Source organism: Oxyura jamaicensis, chromosome 1 (genome assembly GCF_011077185.1).
Source record: "Oxyura jamaicensis isolate SHBP4307 breed ruddy duck chromosome 1, BPBGC_Ojam_1.0, whole genome shotgun sequence".
Lineage (NCBI taxonomy): Eukaryota > Metazoa > Chordata > Aves > Anseriformes > Anatidae > Oxyura > Oxyura jamaicensis.
The window spans coordinates 185,301,681-185,315,729 of NC_048893.1; positions in this window are offsets into that span (position 1 = coordinate 185,301,681).

Below are 14,049 nucleotides of genomic sequence, written 5' to 3' on the forward strand. Positions count from 1 at the left end.
AAAAAAAAAAAAAAAAAAAAAAAAAAAAAAAAAAAAAAACATCTCAACCAATTTATCTGAGATAATCCTGACTTTGAAAATTAAAATATAAGTGCAATAATTATTTACTGCAGTAATTATCACTGAGTTAGGAGCAAGGAGAGTGGGAAGAAAACATTCTCCAGCTTTTTATTCTGCCTAAATTTTAATACTTCTTAAATGGCAATTCTTTTCTTAGCTGGGTTACCTCACCTGCAGGTTCACTAATTCACAGCTGGCTAGAGCCAGTCTATGTCCTCCAGCACCATCTGCAGTTAAAACACAGATATCATTAGGCATTATCACCAGGAATAAGCACCAGAGGCTGAAGTTATTGTCACAGATATGATATAATCTGCAAAGTTGGCCCTAAAACTCTAGTTAGTCTTCAAATCAATGAAAGTATAGCTATTATTGTTCACTCTCCTTCTCCCATGAAATTAAAAGAACAGCATGATATAAGAAACAACTTTACTTACGCTGGCTCTTTAAATACCACCTTTAATTATTAAAACTCCTCGAAAGGTCTTTCCAGGTTCATCTTTAAACATAAAGGCTGGCTCTCCACTGAACAACTTATGTGAAATGAAGAGTGAAAAGCATCCAGCAGGGAGCTGATTGCTGGTTCTTGATCTCCGCCATGTAGCTCCTAGGGTATGTTAAAAAGTCATAAGGGCTACCTTTAAATGTTAGACTGCAGCTGGCAGCCCAGCATGCTGCCATAGCCCAGCCCTGGCTCTTCCCTGTAGCCTCCAGCCTGCCTTCCCTCACACCAGGCAGCTGAAATGCAGCTGGAGGGCCTGCAAAGCCAAGGGATGGCCATGAAGGACAGTCTCCTCTTTACATCCTTACATTTACCCTAGTAGAGATGCCCCTGTGCTGAGGGAAGTCTTCAGGCAGGGTCTGCTCCTGCCTCAGATAACCTGGACCTAATGTATAGTAAGGTTAGATGGGTCTTCCAGTATTTTACAGTGCCCAATCTCTCCTCTGGGGAAGAAGAAAGGAAATAAAACTGTTAGGTATGGTCTGTGTTTGTAAGACAAAGCCCACATCAGGAAATATTTTCAGTTTGCCACATTTGTTCTAACACCTTTTCTACAAAAACGATTTCCTCCTGATTCTACACAAAGGAGCTCTTTAAGCACAGTGCTGAATCTTACAGGACGAAATGTGAGGCGAGGTACCAGACCATTGAAGGTCCAAAAGCTCTTCACACAACCTGTAGGACATGAGGCTTGCCATTGTGGCCTATGTGCGAGCTTAGAGAATTTTCTGCCTACAAGTTCACCCCCTGATTATGATTTTTAAGAAAATAGTCATCCGTCTCCCCCCCCCCCCCCCTTTATTTTTCTACTTTCTCAGAAAAGCTGGATGCTGTTAGCAGAAAAAAACTTTCAAAGTGAGCTTTCCAGTTTACGTTAGTACAGAACAAATCGTGACAAAAATAAGATGGAGAAATGGAGAAGCAAAGGTAAGAAAAAGACGTCTATTTAAATGTGCATACACATATATTAATGTGTTTATAGGGAAGAACAGAGGTGTACCACAAGGGGATGATGGGCTGAGCTGTCTGCCTCTCTTCTCTGATTAATTGCCTTGGTGTCAGAGAGCTGGCCCATCCACATGTACCTGCCAGTTCAATTCTTTAAGTTTTCTGTCATCGCTTAACCACTGTTCACCAGAGTGTCAAAAACTGTTTAGCCGTCACACGTGCTTGCACAAGTCTAGTTGAGAGACTACCAATAAATCCACCTGATTTTATTAATTATGCTGGTGACAGGCTCTAATCAAGGGTGGGGGCAGGAAAAAGTTCTTCTTTAAGTACCTATAACCAGCAGTTTATATGTACATGGGCTATAAACATTTATGCTTCAGAGCACAAAGCTATGAGTGATGAAGCTTTGGAAGAACTTTCTTTTACAAGCACTTATTTCATAAAGTTTCTTGCCTTCTCTTCTGAATCCTCTTTGTGGATTCCAACAGTGTGCAACTTGGTGCAGCTGTGGCTGGGAGTGATCGGAGATACACTGGGTACCTGATTTCTGCCATCCTGGGCCTCTTACAAAATTTTTTTGGCTGATTTAATAAAAAAAGAAAAATATATGGGTCAATAATGGTAATATAGTTTCTTCATCACCTTATTTCAAATATTCCAAACTAAGCCACTGGTAATCAGCAAACTGAGAAACCCAATGTACACTATGGTCTTGGCACATTTTTATTTTCTTTACAATAGCTTAAGTAAATGAAACAGGATTGTACCATGCTGTGAGCATAGTCTCACCAACTAGTTAGCCAAAAGAGGATAGAAATGGCAGTGTTGGATCAAACCAGAGGCCTAACAGGTTTGTTGTTCCATTGAATAGCAGGTAAGAATGAACACAATGAACATCAGAACAGAAAAAGCATATAGTGAAATTTCCTGCATATACCTCTCCAAAAAAGACAGAGATTTTCCTTTTCTGCTTTTGTTGCAACAATAAAATCTAGGTCCACTTTGAACTCATGTACATTGCAGCATCTACAGCAAATTCCTTAATTTAGCTGTTGTGGTGGTTTTACCGTGCTAGGCAGTTGAACACCACAACCGCTCTCTCACTCCCCCTCCTCAGATGAGGAGGGGAAGAAGTAAAGGAAAGAACAACTCACGGGTTGAGATAAGGATGATTTAATTAAAGAGGGAAAAAAAAATATATATATATATATATGTATATATAATTAAGGAAATATTATTATTAATTAAACAATTCAACTAAAGGGAAAAAAAGGGAAAGGGGAAAAGGGAGGGGGAAAGGGAATAACAAAACAAAACAAGTAAAGGCTATGTGGAAGTGCAGAGGAAAGAAATCACTCTCTACTTCCCACAAATGAGCGATGCTTGACCACGTCCTTGAAGCAGGGCCTCAACGCACATAGCCGGTGTTCGGGAAGAGGACAGACGTTTTCGCAATGAGAGCCCACCCCTCCCCTCTTCTTCCTTTTTCCACCTTTTATTGCTGAGTGTGACATCGTATGGTATGGAATATCCCTTTGGTTGGTTTAGGTCAGCTGCCCTGCTGATGTTTCTTTCTCACTTTTTGCCCACCCCCTAGGAGGGTCAGAGAGAGTCCTGATGCTGTGCCAGCACTTCTCAGCAGCAGACACAACACTGGTGTGATACCACTGCTGTTCTAGCTACAAGTGCAGAGCGCAGCACTGTATGGGCTGCTGCAGGGAAAGTTAACATCCCAGCCAGACCCAGTACAGCTGTGTGCTGCTGGAATAATTTCCCTGTCCCTGCTTTTAATTTCCTACTCATTACGTTCATTCATTGTCTCCTAATCTATGTCCTTAAGGAGCTACTTCAGTTTTCCTTCTCTGTACTGCTCGGGATCCAAAAACTGCCTGCGACATCCCCGCTTTCCCAGGTGCCTCCTTCCCAACCACAGAAGCCCCAGTCTCCCAAGTCATTCTTCAAACAGAGGCTGTTCCCCACCTTGAGGAATCGTCATTGTCCTTTCTACCTTTTCACATTTTGCTACAGCCTTTTCCAAATGGGAGAAGATGAGAACTGCAAGGAGTGTTTAAATATCTGGCACATCCCAGATGTATGCAGCAGCACTGAGACATCTCAGCTTTGTTCTCTAGCCTTTTCTGAGTAGTTTCTGATGTTCTGTTTAACTTTTGGCCACTGCTAAGGTCTGAGCTGACATTTCCATAGAGATCTATTATGCCTCTAAGATCCCTTTGAAGGGCAGTAATCTACATTTCAGAAACATTCAGCACTGTAGATGTAAACATAGTTTTCCTCATTTATACTTTTTTGTTTGTCAGTTTGTCTAGTCAGCTGGAGCTGAACACTCTTAGTCAGTCAGCATCAGTAAATCTTTTTGAAGCTCTTCCCCATAAGGCTGGTGCAGTGTTTCCAGACTGCAAGGCTCCTTTCCTGTATGTCTTGCTCATGGTAGATTTTGGCTTCTTCTCTGATTGCAACAGCTCTGAACAAGTCACAGAAATCTTAAGGGTAGTGCCGAGCTGTGAAGTTTTGAAATAACTGAGTCACTGCTTCTCCCAACTCAGTTCTAAAGATATCTTTAAACTTCTTACATCCTGTTTAAAAAACATCACAAAGGTCTTTAGTATATTTTCCAAATTTTCCAGAGGATTTTGTTCTGCTGTGAGGTGTTGTCAGTGCAGAATTCTGGCAGAGGGCATGCATGAGACAGTAAGTTTTGGAAAATAAAACTCACAATAACTTGGAGAGAGCTCTGCAGGCAGTCCAGGGAAAAATAAATGTTACCTTTATTTTGAATGGGCATAATGAACAAAAGCAATAAGAGGAAAGTTATAGAAAGTATAGAAAGCATAGGAAAGACTGGCACACCTGTCTGAACAAACATTTGGCTCAAGCACAATAACTATAAAATAGCATAAATGTAGCTAACATAGATTAACACGTATGATCAGTAAGGACTACCCAAAATTGAAATGATATCTCTGATCATATAGGTTATCACATTTCCTTCAAGAAAGTAGTATTGCTATCATCTCTGTCAGGAGTATGAGTCATTAAATTGCAGATGAAAGCAAGCATCAGACAGGCATGAGCTAAACTAAGGGTCACTTTGGTACTAGAAAACTCTGTTCTGACTTCTGATTTTTATAATGCTAGAAGGATGCAGGGGATAGCATTATCTGGTTGCATTATTCAAAATCCTGTAAGTGGATAAAATAGCCTGCATCTGTCTCTGATCTGAGGTTTTCAAGTTCATTTAAAGTCAAGCATTGCATGAATCAGGGAGAAGAAGCAAAAGCCTGCTGAATTAATCTGAATGCCGACTTCCAATATAATGCGGAATTATATCTCATCTCCTAATCTATTAACCCTTAAACCTTGCAGAAAGGTGGCCAGAAGATTAACCTGTGAAGGTAGAAATCACAAAATCACAGAATGGTTTGGGTTGGAAGTGACCTCAAAGATCATCTAGTTCCAACACCCCTGCCATGGCAGGGACACATCCCACTAGACCAGGTTGTTCAAAGCCCCTTGAACAACAGTTGGCTTTCCAGGATGCAAGCTCACATTACCAGCTCATGTCAGGCTTCTTGACAACCAACACCCCCAGGTCCTTCTCCTCAGGGCTGCTCTTAGTCCATTCTCCACCCAGCCTGCATTTGTACTTGGGATTGCCCCGACCCAGGCCTTGTTGAACCTTATGATGTTCGCACAGGCCTAGCTCTCAAGCCTGTCCATGTCCCTCTGAATGACATCCCTTCCCTCCAGCGTGTTGACCGCACCATACAGCTTGGTGTCATTGGCAAACTTGCTGAGGGTGCACTCCACCTGACTGTTCATGTCACAAAGATGTTAAACAGCACTGGTCCCAGTATCAACCCCTGAGGAATGCCATTCAATTGCTTTTTTTGTTTCTATCTGTTTTCCTTGGTTACTGCACAAGTACCAAAGAATATCTTTAACACCCAGAAATCCTCACCTGTAATCAGTATGCCAGCTTTAATTGCAGCTTACTGACTGCCGTGAAGTGCTCATGTTACTTTTTGATAGTTTATAAAATCACCATAGACATCTGGTGCTTTGAAAATCCTTATGCTGCACAGTGATTCCCTGTTTGCCATCAAAAACATCCTTATTATGGAAAACAGTTTCTCCAGTGTTTTTTTTTTGCGTCCTCAGATGAACTGAAAAGACACCTGAGGTTGTCAATAAAGAAGATGCGATGAGTTTCACTCCTTTCTCTTTATTTAAGGCAGAATGTTTTTGCACTTGTACTTACAGGGTGTAAGTAATGGTGGTATATAAATAAAAGTGGGTTTATGAATTTACCACTTTTCAGATGTCTAGAAACTTCTTAATAATTGATTTAAACCCAGTTATATTATTTTATACCATTTACTATAGCACAATAGATTGCAACTTACTGTACCAAAATTTCCAGTCTAATATTTTCACCAGCCTGATTGTAAAAGATTTCTCTGAGTGTGGAGACGAAGAAACAAAAAAAAGGAGGGGGGGGGGGGGGGAAGATTTCTCCCAATTATTTTGTGTGCAACAGCTCGGATTCATAGAATTACACTCAAGAAAGCACTATACATTGTTTGACTCAGTACTAGGTATTTATATGGAAAATCAATTTTTATTTTGAGAAAGAAAAGGAATAGTGACAGAAGTACTAGGTTTCAAGAAAATAAATTATACCAAATTGTCTAAAGGTTGTTTTATCCTTAGAGAAAAAAATGACTTTAGAGTTTCTCAAGTACAAGTAGAAACCTTCTGAATGACTTAATAGAAGTTTTCTTTACCTCGTGAGAGAGAGGTCCTGGATTGCTTGTTGACTTCCAAGAATCACCTCCTCCAGGCTCAAAAGTGGTTCATACCCATACACAGTAAGTTAAGCAAACATGGCAAGAGGCCTGAATGGATGAAAAAGAAGTTCTTGACTAAACTGAAACATCAAAAAGAGAGCACATGAGAGGAGGAAGAAGAGAGGTGACCAGGATGGAATACAGACACCCTGTCTGAATGTGCAGAGTCAACATTCAGAAAGTCAAAGACTATATGAAGTTGTCTGTGGGGAGGGACATCCACAGCTTATCTGGGAAACCTTTTGCAGTGCCTTACCACCCTCACAGTAAATATTTTCTTCCTTATAGCTAGTCTAAATTTTTCCTATTTTAGTTTAAATTCATCCCCCCTTGTTCCATCACTCCACAAACTGGTAAAGAGTCTCTCCCCATCTTTCTTGTAAGCCCCCTTAAAGTAGTGGAAGGTTGCAGTCAAGGTCACCCCACAGCCTTCTCTTCTCTAGGCTAAACAACTCCAACCCAACTCTTTCAGATTTTTCTTCATAGGAAAGGTGTTCCAGCCCTCTGATCCTTTTTGTGTGCCACCTCAAAACCCACTCTAATAGGTCCCTAATGACCTGGATGATAGGACAGTGCACCCTAAGTAAGTTTGCACATAGAATCATAAAGGTTGGAAAAGATCCTCAAGATCATGTGGTCCAAATATCACCCTACTACCAATGCCACCCACTAAACCATGTCCCTAAGCAACATGTCCAAGCCTTCCTTAAACAACCTTAGGGACGGTGACACCACCACCTCCCTGGGCAACTGGTCCCAAATGCCTGACTGCTCTTTCTGAGAAGAAATGTCTCTTCATTTCCAACCTGAACCTCCCCTAGAGCAACTTGAGGACATTCCCTCTAGTCCTGTCACTAGTTATCTGTGAGAAGAGGCCGACCCCCAGCTCCCCACACCTTCCTTTCAGGTAGATGTAGAGAGCAATAAAGTGTCCTCTGACCCTCCTCTTCTCCAGACCAAACAACCTCAGTTCCCTCACAGGACTTGTGTTCCAGGCCCTTCACCAGCTCCATAGCCCTTCTCTGGACATGCTCCAGGGCCTCGATGTCTTTCTTGTGCTGAGGGGCCCAAAGCTGAACACAGCACTCGAGGTGCGGCCTCACCAGAGCAGAGTACAGGGGGACAATCACCTCCCTGATCCTGCTGGCTACACTATTCCTGATAGAAACCAGGATGCCGTTGGTCTTCTTGTCCACCTGGGCACACTGCTGGATCATGTTAAAGTGAGTATCAATCATCACCCCCAGATCCTTTTCCTTTCGCAACAGTTTTTTTCTTGTGTCTTGATAATGCCCAACTTGCAAGGACAGTTAAGAGATATTTATCTAGAAGAACTGCTGGCTTCCAGGAATTTTTCCATAGCAACTATTCCATCTGAAAATTATCACACATTTTTTGAGTCCTGGGAAGATTTTAATGTCATTGTCACAGAAAGGAGCACAGGCTTACTGGACAGCATAGGTCACAGAGCAGGGATGATGTCTATTTAAAGGCCGTAAAGTATGGTTTTATTTCCTTTGACATTTGGGACATCTGTCACAATATACTACTTGGAATAAAAAAAATAGATATGTTCCAAAAAACATGTGTTGGTAATCTGGGTTAAAATACCGTAACACTTTAGCCATTTTAGAGTAAAAGAAGACAATGAAAGGAGTACTCTTCGTCTCAAGCTTCTCCCTTCTTCCTTTCCCCACCCTCAAAAAAGCAAACAAACAAACAAACAAACAAAAAATACAATGTTTTTCTGTGCTAGAGATATCTGAGGCAGGAAGTAAAGGCAACAAATCCCAAATGTATTCTAGAAGAGTATGTATTAGCCTTTTTCCCCTTTACTTACATGTGCTTTTTCCACAGTTAGTTTTTTAACTCTGGCTTCAAGCACAGGCTTGAAAAGCTGTTCAGTCCGATTTGTTATTTGGAACTGATAGAAACTCATTGGATTTGGTTTCACTTTCTGGTTTTCAATTTGTTTTTCAATTCTTTTTGTACCACTGGAATTCTGAGTTCAAACAAAACATATTCCTTGGAGAGAGATTCCCCTCAAGTCACTTTTCCTTACTTTAAAGACAAAATCACTGATTTTTACAGGCTTGCAAAACATCCATGAACCCATGTAATTTCACCACTTATCAAGCAAGGCCTGAATGTTGCAATGAAATTTAAATTGGATGAAGTTATGGGGAGTCTGACCTGACATGGTGTTGCATATAAACATAGTTTTGTTCATTACACCAAGGTATTTTTGTCATCAGTAAAGCTTCATCACATTGCTAGTCACATTGCCAGATGAAGTGTTGTCAATGTTTTTTGTTGTGTAAACTTCAAACACTAACTAAACTGAAAACATGTGTTTGCTTCACACATTCAGAACAGCTAGTGGAAGTTAGTTTTCCTACAACTCTTCCAAATCCAATTTTCCCCAAATTAAAGAAAAATAATCACATGAATGTGATCCTGAGCATGGAAAGCAAATGTTTGTCATGTAGTCAGCTAACCTGTGCACTTACTCTAAAACAATTTCCCCCCGGGGGGGGGGGCCCGGCCGCAAAACCAAAAAAAGAAAAAGAAAAAAAAAAAAACGTAGCTGTTGTTTTTAGTCTGGTTCAGGCACTTTTAATAAGTTCTTTATAAGCAGCTTTTAAAGATTAGAAATCTGCAGGCATCTCTTTCCCATCTCTCAAGGAAAAGTTTTATTTATGTTGTCAATAGCTACAATTACATTTTGAAATTTCCAAAAGCAGCAATAGCTTTTCTGTGTAGTGTCCATCTCTTTACCATTAATCACAACAGACTTTTCTCATAGCCTCTCAAAACCAAAGTCTTATGTAAAAGTATCAACCATTTTGCCCTGTGTCTTCTCCATTGTGCCCTCTTTTACAAGTGTGTATAACCTCCTTTTGCAGCATCACATTGAACCTGGATGAAGACTACCAGATTGAGCAGTGGAGCATGGCCTTCAGGCTGGGGTAGTGTGGTTTTAGATGGGGAGGAGAAAACCTGGGAGACTGGTAAGTCTGAACTTGACGATCCAAACTGCTCATACACTGTGAGTCTCATGCCCTGAGGAAGATGCTTCAGAAACCTGAAGCCCTGTTCTGACATTTTTTACTTCTGACTGATGCATGTTCAGTGTACCCTTGGCTTGACTGATAGGCTGCTGGTGTAGCAGGACCTTCTGGGGGGATGTTACTACACAGGAACCTTGGCTCTTTTGGGACCTCTTTCTGCTTATGGGAATGCTGTCTGTCTGCAAATCCTTTCTTCTGAGGGCAAGTTGTTTCATTAGATTTTTCCATATTTCTAAACTGGTGTATAAGAGCGTATATATTGTGAAGAAAATAGAAAAACAAAGATGTTTCTTTGCTAGCCTGAGGATGTGATGCAGCTATGTTCATGGTCACAACAATGGAAAGTGCTTGGGTAGAAAGGGATGAAAAACAGTGTAAGAAGCAATGAGGAGCAGTTTGTTGCTTGTAGAAATGCTGAGGTCAGTACTCAGCAGATCTTGTTGTAAATGGGAAGGTAAAGACAAAGGTTAACTGGGAGGCTTGTGAAAGGGTTGACAAGATCTTCAGACATATTAATCAGGTGAGGTCTTACAAGAGTGCTGTGTAAATATGAAAACTGCAAACTGAAGAATGCCATTTTCAATTTGCTGTTGCCACTTAGGAGTAATATTTCAGTGGAAGTTCTGTTTTACAGTACAATAAAGCAGCAGGTGAGCAATTAGACAAAAGGATGATTGCATTGTCTGGATGGCTCTGCACCACTTAATTCCTGAAAATATATATCTATAAATAAATAGATCAGTACAAGCAAAACTGTAAAAAAATAACAATTTTTACATGCAAAGGTCAAGAATATTCCACAGTTTATCTTCAAAGCTAAATGCAAGAGAACAAGGGGATAGCAAATAGTGCCATAGTGCTCTCTGGTGGAAGTCGAGCAACATTTGCTTCACCAGGCAAAACAGAATCTGTAGTCAGGGGAGTGAGTACCTTCAGCACAAAGATGATAAAAACGACTGTAAGCTGCCAGAAATCATATACCCTGCAGCCACAAAACATTTTCAAAGGGTAACAGGATTAATGGTTAGCCCAGCACTTGTATGTCTGCACCTAATGGTCTGCTATGGTACAGGAGAAGAGCAGAGGGGACTGGACAGTACTGGAGGATGTTTGTAGATTATAAATTAAAGTTTAGGCCTATATGTGACAGAATTATCAAAATGTATTCTTTCTGAGGCAGGGCAACAAAGAACTGATCATACCCCTGCATTTGAAAGATGAGAGACATTCCCGTGTATGTAGCTTCTATTTAGGAAAATTAGTAGTCAACGTATCACCATAAAAAGACCTTACAGCTATTACTGCTCTAAAAATTTAATAATTTTCATAATTTTCATGAAAATCAGGAAAGGTGCTAGTCAAAAGTGATGTAAACGCCATTTATGCTGACTTATTAGCAACACACGTCTGAAGTTTTGATTAAAAAAAGCAACCTTGGCTTTATCAGCAGGAAATATCCTACAAAAGAGGAATGGGCTAAACATACAAATAAATAAATGTTAAATCAGATACATAGGTACATATGTAAGTTCTTCTTGAAATTTGTTTTAGAATACCTCTTAGCAGTAGTGCCTACAGGCAGCAAATGAGATAGCTCAATGCTTCATTTCTGTTCAACTACAAAATAAAAAGAAAGATCTTTCCTGTGCCAAAGGGCTTAAATGCTAAGCAGAAAAGAGAAAAAGAGATAAGCATAAAGTAGTATTATCCCCTTTGACAGACTTGAAATTTAGGTATAAAGAGCCCAAGTCAGCAAAACACATAAGCACATGCTTAATTCTATTCAATTCTCGAAGTATTTTTATGTATTCTTCTGAATAGAAACAGCATTAAGCACATTCCTATGGTCTTCACTGGATGATGGTTATTTGACTTGTTTACACTCAGAAAAACCCCTTGATTAGAAAGTTTTAGTTATACAAAGCAACTGATGCAGTTTATGCAGAATAAGTAACTGGATTTAAGGAAATTACATACAAGGAAGAAAACTGTCTTACATTTCCCTACACCAAAATCTATGCTGGGAGGCTGGTGGGAAAATGACAGGGGAGGTGTTTAGGAGAGGGACATACCATCTAGCTGCAAGTGATGTTCCCACTACCAAAATGACATAGTTTGGGTCAATATTTGCTTTGCAAGTTAATGGTAGCTGAGCATTAACATGAAATGAATCTCACAGTGATATCTGCCAATATTTAACAGGGAGTTCCTATGAACATTTCTCCCTTGGCCTTTCATTAACTTTGTTTCAAGGACCTCTGTCCCTGAACACTGGAGAGACAGGACAATGGAAATTTTGACATTTACTCTTCACTTTCTTGGAATTAAGAAAGAAAACAACAAGCCAACACAAATTGGCAATGTTATTCCCTTGTTACAGAGTATGCTGATAGCCCAGAGGAAGTTTGCCAGTGTGACAGAGAACACCTGTACTTAGAGGACAAAGAGGAATTTAATATTTCCAGATGTGGCAGTAATAATTCAGCACTTGGTTTTATTTTTGTATGATTGGTTTTATGATCACTAATGCTAATAAATGATAATGCAACAATACTGGAGAAGTGTGAATCTTTAGCAGTAAGGAAATCATTCCAAACTTACTTTTAAATTCTGGGTGTTATTTCTAACCAGACATCCAGTGAAATTCCCTCCTGCCTGTGACCAGACGATGTCACCAGAAATAAGGATTAATTAGTTACTACTTGTATGAAAATCATATCACCACATGTAACCTTATCTTTATTTGTGCTCATACAAAGGAATTTAGACATGGAGCTTTTCAATTTCTGCAAACAAGATGAATGCTATTTCAAACTGCTTCAGGGCCTGTCTGTTATTCTTGATAGGTGTCAAAAGCTCTCTATTAAACTATACTGTGGTCCAATTTCAAATATATGTTTTTCATATATTTTTAAGACCACTCTTTTCTACAGGTACAGGTCTTGATTTTGACTGCATATCCATCACTGTTTTTGCAAGTAACACAAGATTCTTTTTTTTCCCACTAAATGAACTGGGCTTCCAGACAGACACATGAAATCCCATTGTAAGGATCATTTCTGTACTGTGAATTAGGTCTTGCAACGGAAGTGATCTAGTTTTTTTTACTGACTTCATTCTGTAAATGAAGAGTAGGGTATTCAAGGAATGTTCTTGAGAGAAAGGAATGTATACACTTCTGCAGGTCATTCACAGAAAAAGTAGAAGCAGCAAGAGAAAATCCAGTCTAGCTCTTCTCTGTATATCCACATGGTGGCCATATAACCACAGTGATGTGAGCTGCTGCTGCAGTAACACTGACAACCCCTCGGTAATTCCAGTACCTGTTCTCTATGCACCTTGTGCAGAGATTTCATCTACACCAAGGTCTTCTGTGCAAATAGACAGTGCCTACAAATTTGCTAATGTCTTATAAAAACTCAGGTAATGTAATTCCACAGACTATGCAGTCTGATTATTGGCCAGACATACATCAGCTTTATGCTGAATTTTATGATTGTAATTAAATTGTTAACAGTACAAGCATAAATTGATAAAAATCAGGAAAAAAAATTGTAGAAAGCCTTGAATTCCATTTTTTCTAGTTCTTCTGAAAATGGGTGAATTTCTTGTAATGAAGTATGATACATTAACATTATTTACATTTTTCTGTTTATAGTGATAAAGTTGCAAAATAAACATTTTAATGATTAATTCATTACATTAGTTTCTGTATTAAAATCGGCTTACTTTATAACAAATATCACGTTTGACCTGTCAAAACATTTTCATAGTGAAGCAGGATTAGAGTGGGCACGTTTTTATCATCCTCATGTGTTGGATGTCAATACAACACCCAATACCCACCTACCAGCTGGGGATAGATGGCATGTGGGTACTCAACATACAGCCCACGGGGCCTGGAGGGGCTGAAACACATCACCTGGTTGCCTGAGATGTCTGGGCAACACTTGAGAGTCTGACTTCAATCAGTTGTCAAAACACATGTTAAAATTTATAAAGAATTACATATAACAGCCAGATACTTAGAAAAAAGAGGGAAGTCCATCTGTCACAGTTTTAATTAGAACCAATTGTTTCTGTTTCCTCCAGGAATGGTTTAGCATTGTTGGGAAATAATCAAAACCTGAATCCTCTCCAGTGAACACACCAAACTGTGAATCAGCAATGCTGCCGTGGGACCTTTTAAGAATTTTGACAACCATGCCACGTGTGTCTGCATCTGCTGTGAGTGGGGTTTCCTGCAGAACAGGGACTAGGTGAGGAAAGAGGACTCACCAGCAGTCGCCCACGCTGCACTGTGAAAGAGGTCCTTTGGCCAAGCAGTCTGTTGCGTATAGTGGGTGGAAACTTGAGGCAGCTGAACCACATCTCCAATGAGATACTATGACAGCATCTCCAAAACCAAATATTATGCTTTCTGACCAAAACCCAGAATCTTTTCAGTTTTAGGTCTGTTCCTCTTCAGGTCTAAGTGAGTATTGAAATTTTCTATGTAAAACAAATACTTCTCATAAAATACCTTCTGTCTCTCTTTTTTTTTTTTTTCCCTTTGGAAATAAGTATTCCTCCCCCTCTCTCCCCCCCTCTCTCTTCC